This window comes from Myotis daubentonii, chromosome 4, assembly GCF_963259705.1.
Source record: "Myotis daubentonii chromosome 4, mMyoDau2.1, whole genome shotgun sequence".
Lineage (NCBI taxonomy): Eukaryota > Metazoa > Chordata > Mammalia > Chiroptera > Vespertilionidae > Myotis > Myotis daubentonii.
In genome coordinates this window covers 67,320,486-67,340,252 of record NC_081843.1, presented here as the reverse complement: position 1 = coordinate 67,340,252, position 19,767 = coordinate 67,320,486, and the positions used below count along the sequence as shown (strand labels likewise).

The 19,767-nt window shown below is 39.6% G+C and overlaps 1 protein-coding gene across 11 annotated transcripts in view; it reads right to left on the bottom strand.

The window, feature by feature from the left end:
- MEF2C (myocyte enhancer factor 2C) overlaps positions 1-19,767 on the bottom strand; it is a 158,401-nt gene that overhangs the window by 40,021 nt on the left and 98,613 nt on the right. The gene's annotated exons all lie outside the window — the stretch shown is intronic.

Sequence of the window (19,767 nt, the reverse complement as noted above, 5' to 3'; positions counted from 1 at the left end):
GCTTAGAGTTCCATAGTCGTGAAAATCTGTATCGAAACTGATAATACTGAGAAGTTTTCTGCCTACACAGAGGCTGAAAGAAACGTCAACACGGCTGAGGTTAGGGCTTCATTATCAGGAATTGAGTCAGGAAGGCTGGGAGCACTGACAGTAGGTAACCAAGTCAATAACTCCCAAACTGGCACACGCTCCTCTGGGTTCCAGCTGGGGCGGGTCGCTCTGAGCCTGTCTCCTGACACATGAAAGTGGCAAGTCAGTGCCTTATCTTGGGCCTCCTGTCTCCTGAATGTAGGTCCTGGCTGGTCTCAGCTGTCACCGAGGATAAATACTAATGAACACTGTAACAGCAAATAGGAGTCAGGAGTCCTGGGATCTCCTCTCTCTTCTCTCTCTCTCTCTCTCTGTAACTGATGGTTGTCAACTTGATGGTATATGATCTGATTTTCATAGACAATGTTATGTTTTTAGAGATCATAAAACTTCTGATTAATCACACAGCTTGACATATTAATTATGAATAGACAAGCAACATTTCTGAATTTTCCTGGTACTACCAAAATTGTTACAAAGAGCTGTGTACCTAAGTGTCTCTCATTAATGGAAAGTTCAGCAGCGCTCATCTTTATTAAAGAGAGAATTCACATACAAATAAAGCAAACACTGCGGCATCAAGCTAAGGAATTCAAAACTGAGATAACACTCCATCTTTAATTCATGCAATTGGGGGAAATAAATAAAACAACACGACTTTGAAAGGGGGTGTCAGACTCAAAAAATTTAAGCTCCCTGGCTCTTACCAGTGTGTAACAAATGTAACGTTACTTAAAATTAGTTTCCAGGGCAATGAAGATTTTCACTTAAAATCATACTAAGAAAGCGACCATTTCTAATATATCTATGATACACCGTGGCTCTGTAAATATTTATTAATGTTATAGTAGTATAATATAACAAATAAACATATGGTTACAGCTTATTATGTGGTAAAATGTTTGAATATTAAAATGAGTATTTTGACACAAGATGATAAAATATACATTTACAATCTTGGGGAATTTATAATTGGTGGGGCCACCTGTCCCCCTATCATGAATCTAGAGCCATCATTTTCACCCAGAATAAGTATTCCTAGAGAGTTCACAATACATTAGAATAATAATTTTCTTAGCTAACTTAATTTTCTTAATTTTAAACTCTTTAGCTACCATTATCTCAACCACAAGAGCATTTTTCCAGGGATAACTGTTTGCTGTATTATCCCATGTTTCTGCTTTTATCTCCAGATATCCTTGAGCTTTTAACAATAATTCCTGAGGCTCTTGTGTCATCCTCCACATATTTCTCATAAAAATTCACTTATGTACAGAAACATATGTAAGATCAATGCTATTTTACAAACTTCACCTATATTTCTATAAGGCATGTTAAGAATATTCATATATAAACCTTTAATTTAAAGTCTTATTCAGACAGATTTTTCAATGTGCATCTGAATCTCTTATCCAATAAATCTGATCACAAAAAATTATCGTTGTTTTGATGTACGGATTTTTGACAGCAGAACGCTAGGGTTAGGAGAGGCCTATCGACTGTCATTACAATCCATCTGGCACATACATGTGTGCTAAATGTTCTTACGAAGCTTTTGGGGGGGTAGATACTATGTTTGGCTTACAAGAATTCAAGCATCAATTACATGTTATTGAAAGCTCTCCACAAATATTAACTCATTATCTCTCACAAGTCTTCCATGAGGACTTTAGGGAAACCTATGCCGGGTCTCAACCCAGCCTGACCAAGCACGATGGTCCAGGCCTCGTACCCCAGCTCCCCCACATCTGTGAAGTGTCAGATGCAGAACAGGGCTCTCCATTCATATGCATCTACAGCAGTAGACTGCACACTGAAATAAATTAGGTAGAAAATGTTAAAAATTAGGCTGTGGAGACATTTTAAGTATGAAATAGGGTTAAAATATTGATACTTCTTAGATGTCCAAGTTTAGACAGAGAGGGTATACTTATGGGTCAATAAAACATATCAGGTTACTGGTAAAAAAAAAGCAATTTGATCAATAGCTAATTGAAGAACTATGTAAACTATTAGGCAAATGAATTAGGTGGTTCAAAGTCCCACAAAGAAAAAGGTAGTGATGGGGTAAGGGGGGAAACTGGCTCATTTTCTCCCCCCAAATAATGCTTGTATCTGACTACATTTCCTTATAATGAGTATCACCAGTACTTAAGTAATGAAATTTCTCTACCTTTTACATTACAGAGTTGTTCTAAGTTAAATTGTGTTATTTTTAAAAAGAGCATTTTGAGATATGCAAACACAAACTCCAAAAGCAAATTAATACTGAGTTCCAAATTCGCATAATCACACAACCAGAACACTGAAAAACTTGTTCAGAAACATTATCCTCAGCTGGGAGCTTGTAGAACAAACACACTTCTGCCAAGAACAAACGATTTCGGTGGAACTGTAAAGCTCTGAACATGGAAGTGATGGCACAAACTTGAATACCATAGTGTGAATGTGGAAGTACAAGAGCCATCTTATCTTTATCATATTAAAAATCTACAGCTGTTTAATGACAAAGGAGTTACCGTTAGATTCAGCTCAGTCTCTCTTTATCATAGCAATAAATAGTTAATATAAACTAAAGGGGTTACTAAATGGGTAAATGAGCATTATTCATTCAGTCCTTTTTCTAGTAAAATCAAAATCTGTGCTGCTGGCCTTTGATAGCTTCTTTGATCTTTTACAAATATGACTGGTCAGGTAACATAGGCACTTAAATCATTATTCTTTTACAGGGGCTAGAAGTCCTGGATTTACATAAGTGTCTCTCAGCTGCTTATGTTTTGGAAAGATTTATTCTGGATGTCAGGAGAAGCCAAGAGATCTCCGGAAAGCACTGGCTTTCTTGCTATGTATCGAAAGAAACTCTTTTCTCAGAGAACTCTGTAAATCCTGAGCGAGCTTGTGCACCGACCGCAGTCAGCTTTCCATGGGAGACTGACACTTTTGGGGTCGATCAATTGACTGCAGAGGCTTCTGGGATGTTTTCACAAGGCAGCGATTGTCATGCAGTGAGCTGAGAACAGTCGCTTCTTAGAGAAGTAATGAGATTGACAGAAGGTGACATACTCCAAACAATGAAAGGGAAAAGGATTCCAGGCAGGTAATCCAAAAACCCCGTGGATTCTCCCCTCCCAGACATGTGGCCATATGGACCCTGCGCTACTACATTTGTTCATCGGGAAAACGCGAAATCCATATAAACTGATGATGAGAGGTGACAGGTGCTTCAAAAATTCTAATGAAATAGGTGTACGGAACAGATTCTATTTCATTACGGGAGGGAATATAAATGAAAAAGAATGCCACATGGAGCACTCATTTCTGGTCTTAGGCATTATGTTATCAACTAGAAAGTGCCTTATGTATATAATGGTTAAAACTGGTCTCTCATTAATTATTTCTTGTTAGTAAAAAAAACACAAAACAACTAGATCACTGGCCTTTTTTTTTTTTTTCGATTATATGAAGCCATAAAATTTATACTATTGTTATTTAGGTAAAATTCATCTTCCAGAGAACCACCATCAGATTAAAAGCTTCCAACCATTTAATTTCTTCCCATGTCTGCAGTCTTAGTCCTCAAGAATGTATATTTTCATCACCTTTCTTCTTCTGTACTTGCCCACTGTATAGCAGAGATTTTAAATCCTTTTGTGAAAATCCCAAAAACACTCATCCCTTTTTCTTAAAACCCAAATAATAAGCCTTTCTTGCACAGCCAGCACTATCCTCACTTCAGAGGGCTGATGTGTCAAGAGCACATGCAGGAATTATTTCTGTTAGCTGCGTAAATGTCATGTTCACACAAAAGCCAAGAAAAAAAAAGAAAGACATCAACTTAGAAAACTAGTTTCCTTTTCTCTGATCATAAATCATTTTTATGCTTGTCTCTCAGAGCTTTAGGAAGATCAGCGTCTGCTCTTACCCTGAATACTCTTTACAAAGCAGGAACGCCACACAAGAGCAGGAGCTTTGGCTGGAATGGATACTGTGTATGTATCAAGTTGTGAGAGTATTTCATAAACATCCTCCCATCGTGGAGTGGGATAGTCATGGCGCTGCTGCTCCAGGCCCTGCAGTGTTTGGGGAGCGGCTGCCCTATGCACTGCGCCCAATGACTTAGTTCATTTAAAACATAGTCAGCAAACAATGATCAGAGAAACCCACTGTACTCCGGGTGCTGTTGTGTGCACTTGCTTCTTAAAGAAGCAGGCATTACACATTCAACTAAAAAGCTCTGAACTGACCTATGATATTGTATGCATTTTTGTGATTTCTAACACCTATTACTTAGGCTGGGGGAATGTCAGGGGCCAAGAAATTTCTCCACAGGTTTTCATCATCAAAACTGTGAGCTTTGTCTGCCCTAGTTCTTTGTTCTTAATATAGAAGTGAAAAGGCATTAAAATACTGCAGGTTAAGTACAATTAGTAGGTAGACTTTCATTAGACAAGCAAATCAGACCTAGTACAGAGTCTGAAATTAAGTTTTATGAAAAATTATTCATTTGTCATGAAGATTTTATAAAAAAGCAAAATGTACACCTTCACACTGTATTTCTGTAGGTTATTAATGCTCATTCTAACTAGATATTAACTCCCACCAGGGAAAGGCTGGGAAGAGCTGGAGATGTTCATTGTTTTTGTATTTATTCCTTTCCTCAAAAGATAATCTTAATATTGGACTTGAAATATTTTTTCCCACTGAGTAATTTTTCAACTTAAAATAATAAAAATAAAAGACATGAATTAAAGCTTTGAAGACTTTTAATGTATGGAACATAAAGAAACATACACCCACTGCCTCCTAATAGCCACAACTGATTTCCTATAAACATCAGAAGGCGATAGTTCCTAAAGTTGTTGGTACTTTAATTCTGGACGAGACCACCCAGGACCCTCTGGCCTGCCTGTCCCCATGCCTTCCGGAAGGGGAGGAGTAATGGTGCACAGGCTACTGGCTTCCACACCTCACGTCCGTGCTCCCGTGCTCAGGCTGGCTTCTGGGATGAGCCCACCAGTGTCTGCACTCAGTCCTCCTTGGGCAGAGCTAACACATCACTTCCTCTCTGTAAACTTCCCTTATCACCAAGGCTGAATTAATTTCCCTCATTCATGCACCCACTTATCTTCTACTTTCTCTACTAGAGCTTTAACACACATTGTTAGTCATGCGTTTGTCTCCTCTGCTAGCTCGTGAGGCAATGAACAAATCACCTTCCTTGATCCACTTTTGGAGTTTCAATATAGACTAGAGGCTGCCATGCTGTAGGTGATCCATAAATGCCTGCTGAGTGAACAGGGCACACATTCCCACGTCACTGTGAGTGTATGCAGAGGTTTCCCCACTGGACCAAGGCTGTCTGTCTGACTGGGGGTGGAGATAGTAGTGGCGTCCAGACCTCTCTCTCTTTTTTTAATACTCACCTGAGGATATATTTTCATTGATGAGAGAGAGAGAGAGAGAGAGAGAGAGAGAGAGAGAGAGAGAGAGAGGAGGGAAACATCCATTGGCTGCCTCCCGTAAGCATCCTGACCGGGGACCGAACATGCAGCCTGGGTATGTGCCCTGACTAGGAATCGGACCCACAACCTTTTGGCGTACAGCACGATGTTTCAACCGAGCCACTGGGTCAGGGCGGGATTCAGACCTCTTGATACACAATTACTAAGTGCTACTATGTGTCAAGTGTTGTCTGGGGTCCTCTGGATGTAATATGTGATTAAGATAATCTGTTTACTATAAATTTGAAATAAGCATGTTTTGTTTTGTTCTCCCCCATGAGTGAGCTCCTGGAGTTGAGGGATTGTTTACTAGTCATCTGGTATCACCAGGGTTTAGCACAGGTCCTGGCATACGGTAGACTAAATGTGTGCAGCATTAGTGATAGTCTGAATGGATGGGTGAACAAAACAGGAATGAATGTTCTGATGTTAGCAGGAGAAAGAGTAGTCTCAGTGCAATATTTCTGCAACTGTAACCCCCCCCATTTTATGATATTATTTTACATTATATTAAAAGTCAGTTATTTTACTCTTTATCAGTAACTGCTATAAACTATTTCTGAAATGTACAGTTTTAAAGTTAGGAATGAATGCAGGATAGGCATAATTTATATAATGTATGGAAATGGATTATAACTCAGGATATTGAAAACTTAAAAATTGGGGTATTGGTCTAAATATGGAAGGTCAGAAAAACTAACCGTTCATTGAATCTTTAAGGAACAAAAGCTATAAGCATATAATCACAGCGATTAAATGGGTAGCAGGAGAGAAGGCACAGAATTTGGCATAGAAGGAGAACAAAAGGAGTGGTATTCCAGGCAGAATGTATAAGGAAAATCAGAAACCTTATAAGTAAGAGCATGGGGGACACTTATGTGAATGTGAGTCAGATACTATAAACTTGAAATAAGCCTGTTTTAAACTTCTTACTTCTTGGGCAAAGTTCATTTCCCGTCTCTTCCCATCCTTGGACACTGGGTCTCTTGTTCTACTACTCTCCTGGGCTTTGACATTGGACTTATTCTGGACCAACCGTAGCCTGGAGAATTCATGGAAAATCAGGGTGATTGTAGGGCCAATCAGGTGAATCAGGCTTCCTCAGGAGCAGTCAGTGGTTCGGTGTTTTATTAAGGATTTTTCCACCACATGGCTTCTGGAGCCTGGATAAGGCATGCCTCCTGAGGCTGGCCTAGAACGGAACTGATACGGAGATGTTCTGCACACTTAGCCAAGAAATGGTCCCTGACGTTCTGAATCCAGGAGAGATCTGAAGAAAAGTACTAAACAGGGAACTTTTTACCATATAATGATTGAAATGCATGCTCACATGAACAGTTAATCCTAATCATCTCTATAAAGCAAGTCCAGAAAATAAAGGCTGGGATGTAAAGGATCAAACGGTAGGTGGGTGTGAAGAATAGGCAATGCTAGTAATCTCTTAAATAAGGAAGGAAAAGACAAGACCAAACTCTACATTAAACAAAGGTTCAGAAAGAGAGGAGAGGGGTAAGTTAACAAAGACAAGGCAGCAGGATTTTGAAAGTATAAAACATGAATGTAACTTCACCTGCCAACCTCTCAGACTGTGGCATTTTACTTGCAAGTAGGTTACAGGGACAAAAAAGCAGAATCTTGGGACACGAATTCTTTAAAAACAATATGTTGAAGCATCTTTGATAAACCATTAGTGGCTTATTTTTTTTTAAACCTCACCTGAGGATTTTAGAGAGCAGTGGGGACACACACACACACACACACACACACACACACACACACAGCTAGACAGAGAGACAGAGAGAAACACCAATGTAAGAAACATGGATAGGTTGCCTCCAGTATGTATCCTGACTGGGGACCAAACCCACCACCCTGGTATGTGCCCTTACTGGAAATGGAGCCTGTCACCTGAACCTGGTACACAGGATGACACTCCAACCAACGGAGCCACACTCATGGCCATTAATGACTTGTTTGAACAAAAGAAAACATACATTATCTTGCATAATCAGAGCAAAGTCAGGTCATTATTTTTGTTTCCAGGTAGGCTCTTACCTGGTTGTAAATGCGTTTTAGTTCACGTGGAGTCAGTGCGTGGTTAATCCTTTGCACCGGGAGGAGCCTGCACTGCCTTACGTATCAGTCAGCTCAGGGACACCTTTCTCAGTCCCTGTGCTTCCGCATCTCTATGGGATTTGCACCATCTCTTCTTAGTGCAGCATTTACTTTTCCCATTTGTCCTTTTGGTTCCAACCCAACCCTTCATCCATTCCTTTTCTAGAAAACATCACAACCTAGCTGTTCAAGCGGGAAACCCAGAAATCACCCTTCACTCCAGTTAACTCTTAACTCAACTACCATTATCTTCCCTATTTGGTCTCTCATCCTTAGTCGGCTTGTCCTCTGACACCACTTTCCCATCATCCTACGTTGGGCAGAGTCTCGTTAAAATGCACACCTAACTGTATCACTGTTCTTATGCACCCTGGTGCTCCCCACAGCCACACCCACTAGTTTTCACATCCCTCCACCCGCCTCTCCAAGTAATTGCCTCTCTTCTCCCGGGCACTCTGGGTTTTGGCAAGAGGGAACTTCTCACCGTTTCCCAAGTCGGGCAGTTCCTTTAATAACACTGTTTTGATATGTGCCATTCATTCCTGTCTGGAATATCCTTGTTTACTTCTCCTCTTTGCTGCACACTTAGTCATCTTAGGATGTGCACTACCTCATGCCATCACTTGCTCCACCCGGGAAGCTTTCTTTGAACCCTCCTCAACACATAGGGACTCCCTTATCTGTCTACTTACCCACCTTTGACTTTTGGTGTTTTTAAAAATAACATGTGGTATCTTATACTGTAATTTGTCTCTCACATGCCTGCTTTACCACTAGATAGTGAGTTCTACGAGGGATGGGTCCCTCTGCTCCCTAACGGAGGACCTGGTTAGTATATGTGGGTTAAATATAAGTTCTCAGTACCTGCTCATTTGAATAAGTGAATAAGCAAAGAAAACGTGAGAGTCAACCTTCCTAACAGTGACAGACTAACCGAAATGGGTGGGTGGTCTCCTAAGGTGACAGCGCTATTTTATTTGTTTGAATAAGATCATTTAGTCGAAATGCAAGGAGCACAAGTTCTGGTAGGTTAAAGGAATTTCTATAATCACTTCATGCCTGTGGCACAGGATGTCCCTACAGAAGTGGAGGCAACGGGGGAGGTTACTGTACACGGGGTGCAAATGGTTGGCTTCTCTGTGTTTAGAATTGCTCAGAGTCCTGGGTGTGATAGTCACAGGACCAACATGCACCAATAACAGATTTCAGTCTGGGTTATCACGGAAAATCCTTCACCAACTTCCTTTCTATTCCTTAATTTAGGAGTTGGCATGGAGAGAGATTTCCCAGGACCAATTATGGATTGTGAACACATATTTTATTTAGAGTATACTCAATGTCTTCCCCCATCACACCTGACTTTCAAGCTTTTTTCCTAATGGATTTAATCTCTTTTTCCAATAAACCAACCTGTCTCCGAAGGGTGGCTCTAATCTAAGCCATTCTCTATTGAAACTTTTCAATAGAAAAGTTTGGGTTTTAATTATTCCACTGTGATTTGACAAGAATGATGGGAGAGGGCCTCATATACTCCACCTCCCCACACAGTCCACCCTGTGAGTTTGCCCTTGAAGACGAGCCTACATGCTACTTCTAAGGGCTTTGCCTGAGCCTGTGATATGCCATCTGAGACATTGGTATTGACAACTATGTTAGCACGTGCTGCTCAATAGCAATTTTGCTCTGACAGGTTAAAACGAGGTCTCAGGGCTACAGAGCATTGCTGGGATTGCGTGAGAACAATATGTAAGTTATAGCTACTGTGGCTGCCAGGGGAGTCGAGAGTCTCAATGCAGTAGTACAAACCTCCATCAGAGCAGAGACTTTCTCTTTTCACTTCTGTATCCACAGCAACTTGAATGTGCCAGCACATGCATGACACTCACTAAATGTTGTTGTTGGTAATAAAACAATAATGGGGTCCACTGCAGGGACAGAGGTTCTCACTTAAAATGGAATTACAATAGATGCTGAAAACACGCAGGGAACAGTGGCTAGATTTGTACTCAGAGTCTATGCTGCTTTCACCCCTACCAACTACTCTCCCTGACCCCCGCCATCTTCCATCCGAACACATTAACTTAAATTAGAAAACGAAAGCATCCTGTGAATCAGAGAGTTAATGGAATTAATGTGCCTCTCCTTTGTGCTTCCGCAGAACTTCGCAATTCACATTTATATCATAATGTTGCTCTCTGTATTCTAGTTTTTATCTCATTTCTAGATGAGGAGATCCCTATAGACAGCATATGTCTCCTGAGAGCTCTCTCTCCTTAGCTGCCAGTGCAGGATCTGACAACAGAAGGTTGCAACACATTGGCTCAGTGTTCTGGACGGGCGTCCCGTGGGAGAACACTGCGAAGGAGAGCCTGATAACACACACTAAGGGCACTCGGGAAGAGTAAGCAAATGTTAGTGGGGATCCACGCTTCCCCCTTTAATGCAGGACCGTCCCTCTCTCGTTTCAGCATTAGCGATGTTTACTAGGCCTGTCAAAGGCTGGCAGCCTGGTGTCTGGCCTTCCTCTGATTACTTGCCTCTTTTGATGTAAAATCCTCCTGGGACTCTGAACAGAGAACAAATCTCTACCCACACTCACATCAGGCATTAAGAAAGTCCCTTAGACCCAATCTCCAAAACACACAGCAGTGCACTTACAATGCCCCTTTTTTCTTTTTCTGCAAGTAACTTTACATGGTTTTATATGTCTAATCTCTCCCACCACATTAAAAACTACTTGTGGGGGAAGAACAGAGTCTAATTTATTTATCCCCTACAGCTGTTATGTCATTCCCACAAACCGAACGTGAGGACTGGTCACACGTGGTGGATTTTACATTCAATTGCCTTGGGTAGGCGTCCAATGGAAGAAAGTCCGTTAGCATTGTACTTAAAAAATGAAAGAGCGGCAGGTAAAGAAAAGGTGCTTAAAAATAACAGGGCTTCAAAATCCTCAGGCAAGCGGCTCAATCTCAGCCCTCCACTTTCGGCGTCGGCAGTATTTACAAGGCACGATGACATCGCTATTCACTGTCTCGACTTAAACTACCTGCTCAGCAGTCCCGGCACAGCTCTGCACGCTGCGGGGCCGCTGTGTGCCGCCTCGGTGTCCACACAGGACTGAGGCCTGCCGGGCCGGGGCCGTGCCTTTAGCGGGGTATCCCTAGGACCAAGAGCACCTGGCCTTCAGAGTTTCACAAGCTAATGTGAATTCTGGGCTCATTAATCAAGGGCCTCTATTTGCTTTCCTAACAATATAATTATTTCCAGTTGGTACCGGAAAAATAACCAGAGTATCTATAGGACAGACATCAAAAGTGCCAGTAGCATTTCAGAGTTAGGACCCTGCGCTTAACTTCCCGCGGGGACGTGCCCTCTGGCTTCCTGGCTCATTTGTTATTGGGAGTTGCTGTCTCCTGGACTCACACTGTAGTTCCTGCTATTTTATAGGATTGATATGACAGGTCTTTTCTCATTAGTGTGGGTAATTATGAATTGTGTAATGATTAGAAATAAATAGGCCACAAACCATCCGCAAAGCAGGTTCTAAAAATAACTGATATACATTCTTTTATGGCAAACTGGGGTCGTCCCTTCTGGATTAAATATTTATAAGTAAAATATAATTTATGAGAAAGGATTCGGAAAGTCTACTATTATTAATATCCAGTGCTGATCAAGGCCTGCATAGGCTGTCACATTATTTTCTTTTTTTTAAAAAAAATATTTATTATTGAAAGTATTACGTAGGTCCTCCTTTTCCCCCCATTAACCTCTTCGAGCCCGCTCCCATCCTCCCCCCACCCCCAGGCCCTCACCACTCCATTGTCCGTGTCCACAGGTTATGCATATATGCATAGGAGCTCATTGGTTGATCTCTTCCCACCCACCCTCTTCTGCCTTCCCTCTGAGCTGTCACGCTATTTTATTGTGCCATTTTAAATTTTTATAAATTTGTTTCCACATTAAGTGAATTAATGATTAAAATCAAACTAATTTCAGTTCATTTTTCCTGTGCTATGAATGTCATCCATGTATGAATTTTTGGTCCCACAATCTTGGGCCAACTGGTAGTTCACAAAATCCCATTTCCCATAACTTCATATATTATACAAATAAGCAACATTCTCAGGCTTTGCATCCAGTCACGTGGGACTTCATACAATGTTCGAAAAGCTAGAGAGAGCACTAAGAAATGAAAAATAAAAAGGTATGGAGATAAATGCTTAAGAAAAGGAATGACAAGAATGAGAGAAATTGAGAGAGAGGTTTAACATGTGGTAGGTAGGTAGATAGATGTTAGATAGATATTGGGAGGATTAGAGGGGAGGAGAAATGAGAACGAGTGAGAGAGAGAGAAGCTGGTGGTGTGAAAGAGAGAGGGAAAAAGGAATCGTGTGAGCACATCATGTGATTCCTTGTTCTGTAACTTGGCCTCTGACCTTGCCCCAACTCAGTGCTTTCTGATCTAATAGAAAGCTCTATCACAGGCAGTCAGCAACACTGCTCATCCTGATACTCTTCCCAGCAAGTGGCTCAGCACCCACTGACTGGGTGAGGCCAGTGCTGACTGCCGGCCCTACAGCCTGCTCTGTCCTCTGGCCCCAGACGGCCTTCCCTGGGGAGTGTCTGTGGCCTTGGGCTCCGGGCTGCTGTGGCATTAGCTGCCTGTTTTTGTGGTCATGACGGTTTTAATAATTTCTGGCATCATCATTGGAAATGCATTGCAACCTGATTTTTTAAGTTTGGTATTTCAATTTCCATAACTTATGAATTCCCGGTGATTATGTTAGTACAGTGGTGAACTTAGATTTTTTTCATTTGCACAATAATTTCTTCCATATTACTCATTAGGTAGTTATAAAAACAACATTTCCTCTTTGTGGCATGAAGAGGAAATTAAACCAGCCTTCACACACTATCAAAATATTAATTTTCTCCTTAATTGAATATGTGCCTCAGCAATAACACCTACCATTTATTGAGCATTTACTATGTGCCAGGGACTGAGCGGGCAGCTCTCTATGGAGTTTTACTTTAAGTTCACACAATCACTCTGCCACTGTGATTGCCATTCTACAGGTGAAGAAAAAGAGGTGCCGGTGGTGCAGGCAGTGACTAAAGTCCACAAAGGTAGTGAGTGGTAGAACCAAGTGAATGAACTCATGTACAAGCTCCAGATTCTCCTTGCTGAGCTATCTCACTATTCTGCCTCTGCAGTTTCATCCAATTAGAAAATCCCCTAAATTATGCCAATGCTTTCTTTGGACACTTACTCACAGCTAACATTGGTGAAATGTTTGAAAAATCTTGTTTTTCCTCCAACAAAGGGATATATTTGCAATAGAATTCATTTTCTGATGAACGATCTTAACTACAATGTTTTTTTATTTTCCCTATTGTTTTATTATAATATCTACTGAATAGAAGGGGAGGCCCATTCAACAACACCTAGGTTGTGGCTACCTAGTTCTGGGAAGCATAGGGTGTTGAAAACCTAAGACAAAGCAAGGTTGCTTAATTTTTTTGACTCCTACATTTTTAAGACTAGGAAAGGCATTCTTTGCAATAACATTTAGTCTGTATCTATCAGGTAAATGACGCGTAGGTTTGTTGCAATTATTAAAATAGTACTAGCAAGAATAAGTCTCTGTTATGAAGGAAAAAACTTTGCTTTATGTATTTCAGTGCCTATATTCTTTAGATTCAGAAGCTAACTGCTCAGTCCTTCAATTTGCTTGAGTAGATAAGGGATGCCAAGGCTGGTAACTATAAGATTATATTTTTTGTTGGGGAACAGGGGGTAAGTTGGGGAAAAGAGAGAAATGTATGCTTCTATGGAGAAACTTTTGTTTTTGGGCAAAGCAATGGGATCATGGAGAAATCTTGTCTGCACTTTAAAAATTCTTTTAAATCATGGGTACACAAGCTCTTTCCTTCCTTTTGTTTTTAGAATAATACCAATAACACCTTGTTATTTTATAGCCTGGATGAGAGGAAAAGTAAAAAACAAAAACAAAACACAAAACACTATAAAAGTCCCCAATTTTTTCAACAGTTACGAGAAAGATATAGCAAATGTGATCTCCTTAGGTGAAAATTTCTCAAAGTTCCGAGGAAAAGGGAGAAACTGCAGGAGAGCTTCAAGAACCGCAAACCTTGGGATTCTGCACCAAAATCCGCACTGTTAGTAAAAGCTTGGGGAAGGCCTGGCACAGACCTGACTCAGCAGAGAAATGCCACCCACAGTCACCGAACTGGCTTCCGCAGGGCTGAGCTGCCCTATTTTCTCTGGAGGTTTCCCCAACCAGGCCAGAACACCAGTCTCTCAGATGGGAAACTGGATTATTTGAAAAACTGAAATTAAACAAAGTTGTGTAACATTTCAGAGAAGTTTACAATTATGATACTTGGCTTTTTACACAGGTTTAAAGTCAGTTTTCTGTTGAATAAGTAATATTAACCACATAGTAACCACCTAATAGTTTTCAAATGCCTCAAAGAGCCATCAACAGCATTCTGACTAGAATCCCACTCTTTTTAAAGACCACGGTTAAAAGGTGAGGGGAAACAGTAGCATTAAAAGAGGAAGCCAAACATGATTCAAAGTCTGTTTCCATGAGGTAATGCACACTATTGACTAATGGTCAGAGGAATCCGGTCTATAGGAAGATGAAGGATGGAGTTAAAGCAGGCGGCTGGGAGAAGTTAGAAACCTCCCCCCCCCCACACCTCTTTATTACATTGCTTTAATGCTGAAGCCGAAGAAGCAGATAGAAATCAATGGAAGTGTACTTGATCGGACACAGGAACTTCTGCACAGGGAGATGGCAGGTATATATCCGAGTTCATCTCCTGGAAACTGACAGTATAACATTAACTGCATGTGTATGTGTCTCTATGGTGTAGGGGTGAGCGCATGAAGTTAAGAATTTTGAAAGGATCTTCAGAATTGTTTCCGGGTAGATGTATTTCTGTATAGCTATTTTTATCTTTTTTTTTTCCCCTCCAGAAGGAAATATTTTAATTTTGTAATTTAGACATTAGAAGCGTTAGGTTGTTTTATTGTACTATGTCTGCAAACTGAATGATGGTTTCTAATGGAAAACAGACTTCTTCCCCTAATTATAATAATATAACAAAAAACTTGCTATCATATTATTTCTTTTTTCTCTAATATAAATCTCTTATATCTGCAGGAACTCAATTGTTGAAAGGGTTTCCCTATGCCTTCTAATATTGATCAGCAAGTACTTTGATCTCAGTAGCCAGATATCAGGTGCAGAGTTCAGAACTATAAATTGGTTGCACTTCCTTCCAGTAAAAGTAGGACACTGATGGTTGTCTTTTCTCAAATCACAATCCCTCTTTGCTAAATCTTCAGAGTGCAAAAGAGGTATGGTTTAGCACAGAGTGTCAAACAGACATCAGGAGTTCAGAAATGACATTCTTTCCCCAGTAGCAGTATACATTGTGGGTATGCGACGGGAATATTTAAAACACCTGTTCGCTTGGCACTAAGCCAAATGTGTAATACGTTTTAGAGTGTGTTAGAGCGTGCTTGGCTCACTTCCAAGAGCATGTATCGTTACTGCCATCAAAATGCGGAGGGAGCCAAGGCAAAGATACACACTAGAAGCAATGGCAGGTAGATGTATTTTATTGTTAACAATATCATCACACTAAGCACTGTTGGCTGGCTAGTATTTTCATGAAATTTATTATTATTATTATTATTATTATTATTATTATTATTATTATTATTACCTGCATCAGGAAAGAAACTGGCAGTATAAAGACACTCTTGTCTTAGTTTTGCTAATTACTTTCATTGCCTTAAAATGTCAATCAACTTCTCCCTCCTCCCTGCCTCCCTTTCCCTAACCCCTCCTTCACAAATTGTCTAACTGTGCTCTTCCCTGGATACACAATGGTTCAAAGGGAACACGAGGGAATAAATTATACCCTAACTCTATCTACCAGGGTTTACCAACAGAACGTGGGCAGACCACTCTATCTGCCAAAGTTCCACCTTTTTTTTTTTTTTAAATTCTGTTTGACTTCACTTAATAGAGTTATTTTGTGACTCCTTTCTCTATGCTTTCTTAGGTTTAATATATCTATAGTGAAGATTGTATCTCCAAAGAATTCGATAACTTTATTTCACAAGAAATAGTTATATGTGTATTATATATAACAATTTACAAAATGTGACATCTTGTTTGCATGTAATCACAACATACACTGAAGATTTCAATGTCTAAGGTGTGAATATGTTTGTGTATAAAAGAGTAAAAAAGTTAAAATTTCGCCAAAATTTATCCATTCAGGAAGAAGTAGCAGGAAAGAAAATAACACATTTATGAGATCATGTGCCCCAAATATGCTAATGGCTGCATGCATACATTATGTAAATTAATTCTTACAAAAAGACCCAAAGTGAGATTTATTACCCCTACTTGACAGCTGAGGAAGCTGAAATTTGGTGGTTTAGAAACTTGCCAAAGAGCACAGAATTTAGGAAAGTGGTAGAAACCGGGTTTGTGTAAAACTTGTGAAATTCCTACATCTAAGCTTTAAACTCTTACATCACACTGTCTTACAATTCAAGACGGGCCTTTTAGATTATGGATGTGAACGTGTACAGGCAGTTTTTATATTTGGCAGTGTTGTATCCAGAATCCTGACCTGTGCATGTGGTCATTGAAAGTGCACATGCTTCATTAGAAACTTCTAAATTTATAGATTTTGATTTCTTCTCCAATTTAATGGAGAGAAGTTTATCTAGGTTAAATACGCCTCCTGAGGGCTCTGTCCTTGGTTCCTTTAACACTATGCATGACAAATAGTCCTTAGAGAAATGCACGTGACTCCTTTCAATGCAAATTGAAATTATATGCATATTTCAAAAACAACTTGTTTTATATTATAGTCATAAATGGTTATAAATGGCTTAAATGTATAAGGATAATGAAAGTTTTCAGACTTTTTTTCAGCATACACACCTACATATGTTACTTATAAAAATTAAAATCTTTTGGCATTCCCCTTTTTACAAATAAATTGTTCTGTTTAGAGAGTTACATTTTCCAGTAGAATCTTCCTCAAGAATTGGTTGTCACTAATGCTCTTTTAGTGCTTGAGACCAGGCAGTATCTTTCCAACAGCTCCTCCATTGCATTTAATTCCACACCAAAAGATGAGAGCATTTGATTTCCCTGAGTCCTCTTCCCCTCTCACCTTGCCATCTTCCTTACAGCTCCTCCCGTATTTGAACATTTTATCCACACCATGCTCACAGTTTGCATGCCCTTACTCATTTCTCCTTGTGGCTCTCTGCATCATTGGCCCTTTGAAAGGTTTGTTCATCTCCTCTTCTTCAATTTACATCCATCTTTCAAACTTGGTTGAGCCTAGAAGTGACGACCTCTCGTGGCTACCTTTCCTGACTTTTAAATAGGCTAGTTCCCAGCAGTTATTACTCGATTACAAGGTGTTATCATCACGGTCATCGTCATCCATCACCATAAACTTTACTATGTGACAGACTCTGTTCCAAGCACTTTACAGATGTTCACTCATTTACTTCTCATAATAACGTTGTATGAGGTACGATCATTAACTCCCATTTACAAACCAGGAAGACTCAGAGAACCTCAGTTACTTGCCTGGGGACACACAACTAGTAAGTGGTGGAGATGGGACCAGAACTCAGGCATTCTAGCTGCAGAACTGATGCTCCCAATCACTACGTAGGTGCTGTCTCTGCAAATATCTCCCAGTGCCCCTTGTTTCATCCAGTTGATTCACTTGTGTGTTTTCTACCTTTTCTACACTGTGAGTTTTGTGAGGGCACAGACCATATCTTCCAAACGGATATCTCTCCTAGCATCACGATAAAGTTCGGTACATCCTTGGAATCTAATCATTATTGTTTGACTAAGAATATCTACAGATAAAAGTGGAAGTGAATTTCTGAAGTGTACATAATGGAAGGCCACTTTTAAATTCAAAGGTAAAAAATGAAATTAAAATCTAGCGTGATTTAATTAATTCACAAAATAAGTCTAATGTCATTTGTTATCTCCAAAGAAATGGCCATATCAATTTTTTTGCTATCACACGGGGTGGGGCAAAAGTAGGTTTATAGTTGAGAGCTCGTGAAACAGAGTTTATTCTTGCATTATTATTTATTAATTTTTGTGTTATATTCCATATGAACAACTATAAGCCTACTTTTGCCCCACCCTGTATTTAATAGTTCTTAAATGTCATTATAAACTTTTGATGCATAAAATAAACACCTTCTCTGGTTTAAACCAACCAAGTTGCATTATTTTGGCTTCAATTACAGATAAATAATACTGTAGACATTTAAAATCCCTAATGATTAGGAGGTAGTCAAATCAATATCAGCTACATAATACATCAAGGATGGATGTAAATTTTATAGCAAAGAAATTAATTATTAATTTATATCTGTTTACTGTAACAAAAATCTGTTGTCAGCTTTTTCTGAAGTTTAACAATGCTTGAGCCAAGATCAATAATTTATAGATAAAAATATCACCATCTAAGGTAAAAATGCCACTAAAACAATGATAGCAGTTAATGTTTATGCATGTTTATAATCGGTTTATGTAGTAATTCGTGCACTATTCTTTTCATATAAGTCAATCATAGTTATTTCAGCTCTCATATACTGTATATCTAGCAATATTAAAATATTCTTAGCAATTAAAAATAGCAAATATTTTCCATGTTACAAAAGTTTTGCTGAAGAGTTAGAAATGAATACATCAAAGATTAATTATATTCCAGACTGAATTTATCCTGAATAAATGACTGAACAGTGAAAATTCTGTTCAAATGTGTGCATATAAAAGGCTTTGTCCCTGGAATGTCGCTCTCAGTGGCTCACTATCTAGGTTGAAAATGGCCATGCAGGGCTGTATGTCCTATTTTTCCATGCCTGCAGTAAAGATACAATATGGGAATTCAGCTTGGTAATTACTAATACACCACACAGGCACAATTACACCCTGTATGCCACATGAAGGAATCACTTGTGGTCTGCATCCATTACAAAGAGCAGTAGGGGGCCCCCATGCAAGATGACAAAATGCTTTACAAGACGGAAGGAGACCAGAAGAGTCGATGTACACAGATACAAGGACCTTGATTCTTCTCGCAGTGATTTAAGTCTCTTTCCATCAATTATCCTCCTTTGTCTCAAGAGTCTTATCACCAGCAGCCTTACAGGAACTGAACATAACAATGCTCAAACCCGTATAACCCCATGAACTGTGCTGACACTTCCACACCCTGTTGCTATGTTTGACCTGGTTATTCAGATTACTTAAGCAAAACAAAAAGGGGGGGGGAGGGAAAGCAAGCGCTACCATTGCAAAACCAGCCTATGTTTTTGTTTTTTATGGCTTACTCAGAATTCAATTTCTTTAAACCGAAAACCATCCTACTCTCGAAATGTAATTCTTCAAAGTAGTTCTGACTCCATTTAACAAATTAAAGGTGAAAATCTGGTTGCATGAAAATTGTAAGCATAAGGAAGAGACTAAATATTGGTGTGTCTAGTTAATATATTCTCAGCAAGAGAATTTTATTTCCAAGGGAGCTAAATAAACTAAAGTCAGTCAGCTGCTCTCTTCAGCTGCAGTGACGCACAGGAATCATTTTCTTTCTGCAAAAACTCTTTAAAGTTTTGAGTTTAATTGCAAGCAGTAAGCAGTTCTTATTATAAGTTTCCTCTTAATTATTACACGGTGTACATTATTTTACAAAACTTTCATTTAAGATACTCTTTTAAAATATATCTTACAATTATGAATTTTTAAGACCGTAGGAAAGTTGGTTATGGCAGTTTGTCAGCTTCTGTGAAACAAAGCCCTGTCTTTCAGAAAATGTTTACAACCTATGGGGGGAAAAATGTATCCTGGGGCAAAAATGTTTATTGGCACCTAGAAGTCTGAAGAGAGAGTCAGGCCTGTGGTTTTTGGAGGGCACTTTATCATCGCCCGCATTCTCAAAGGTTTCTCTGAAT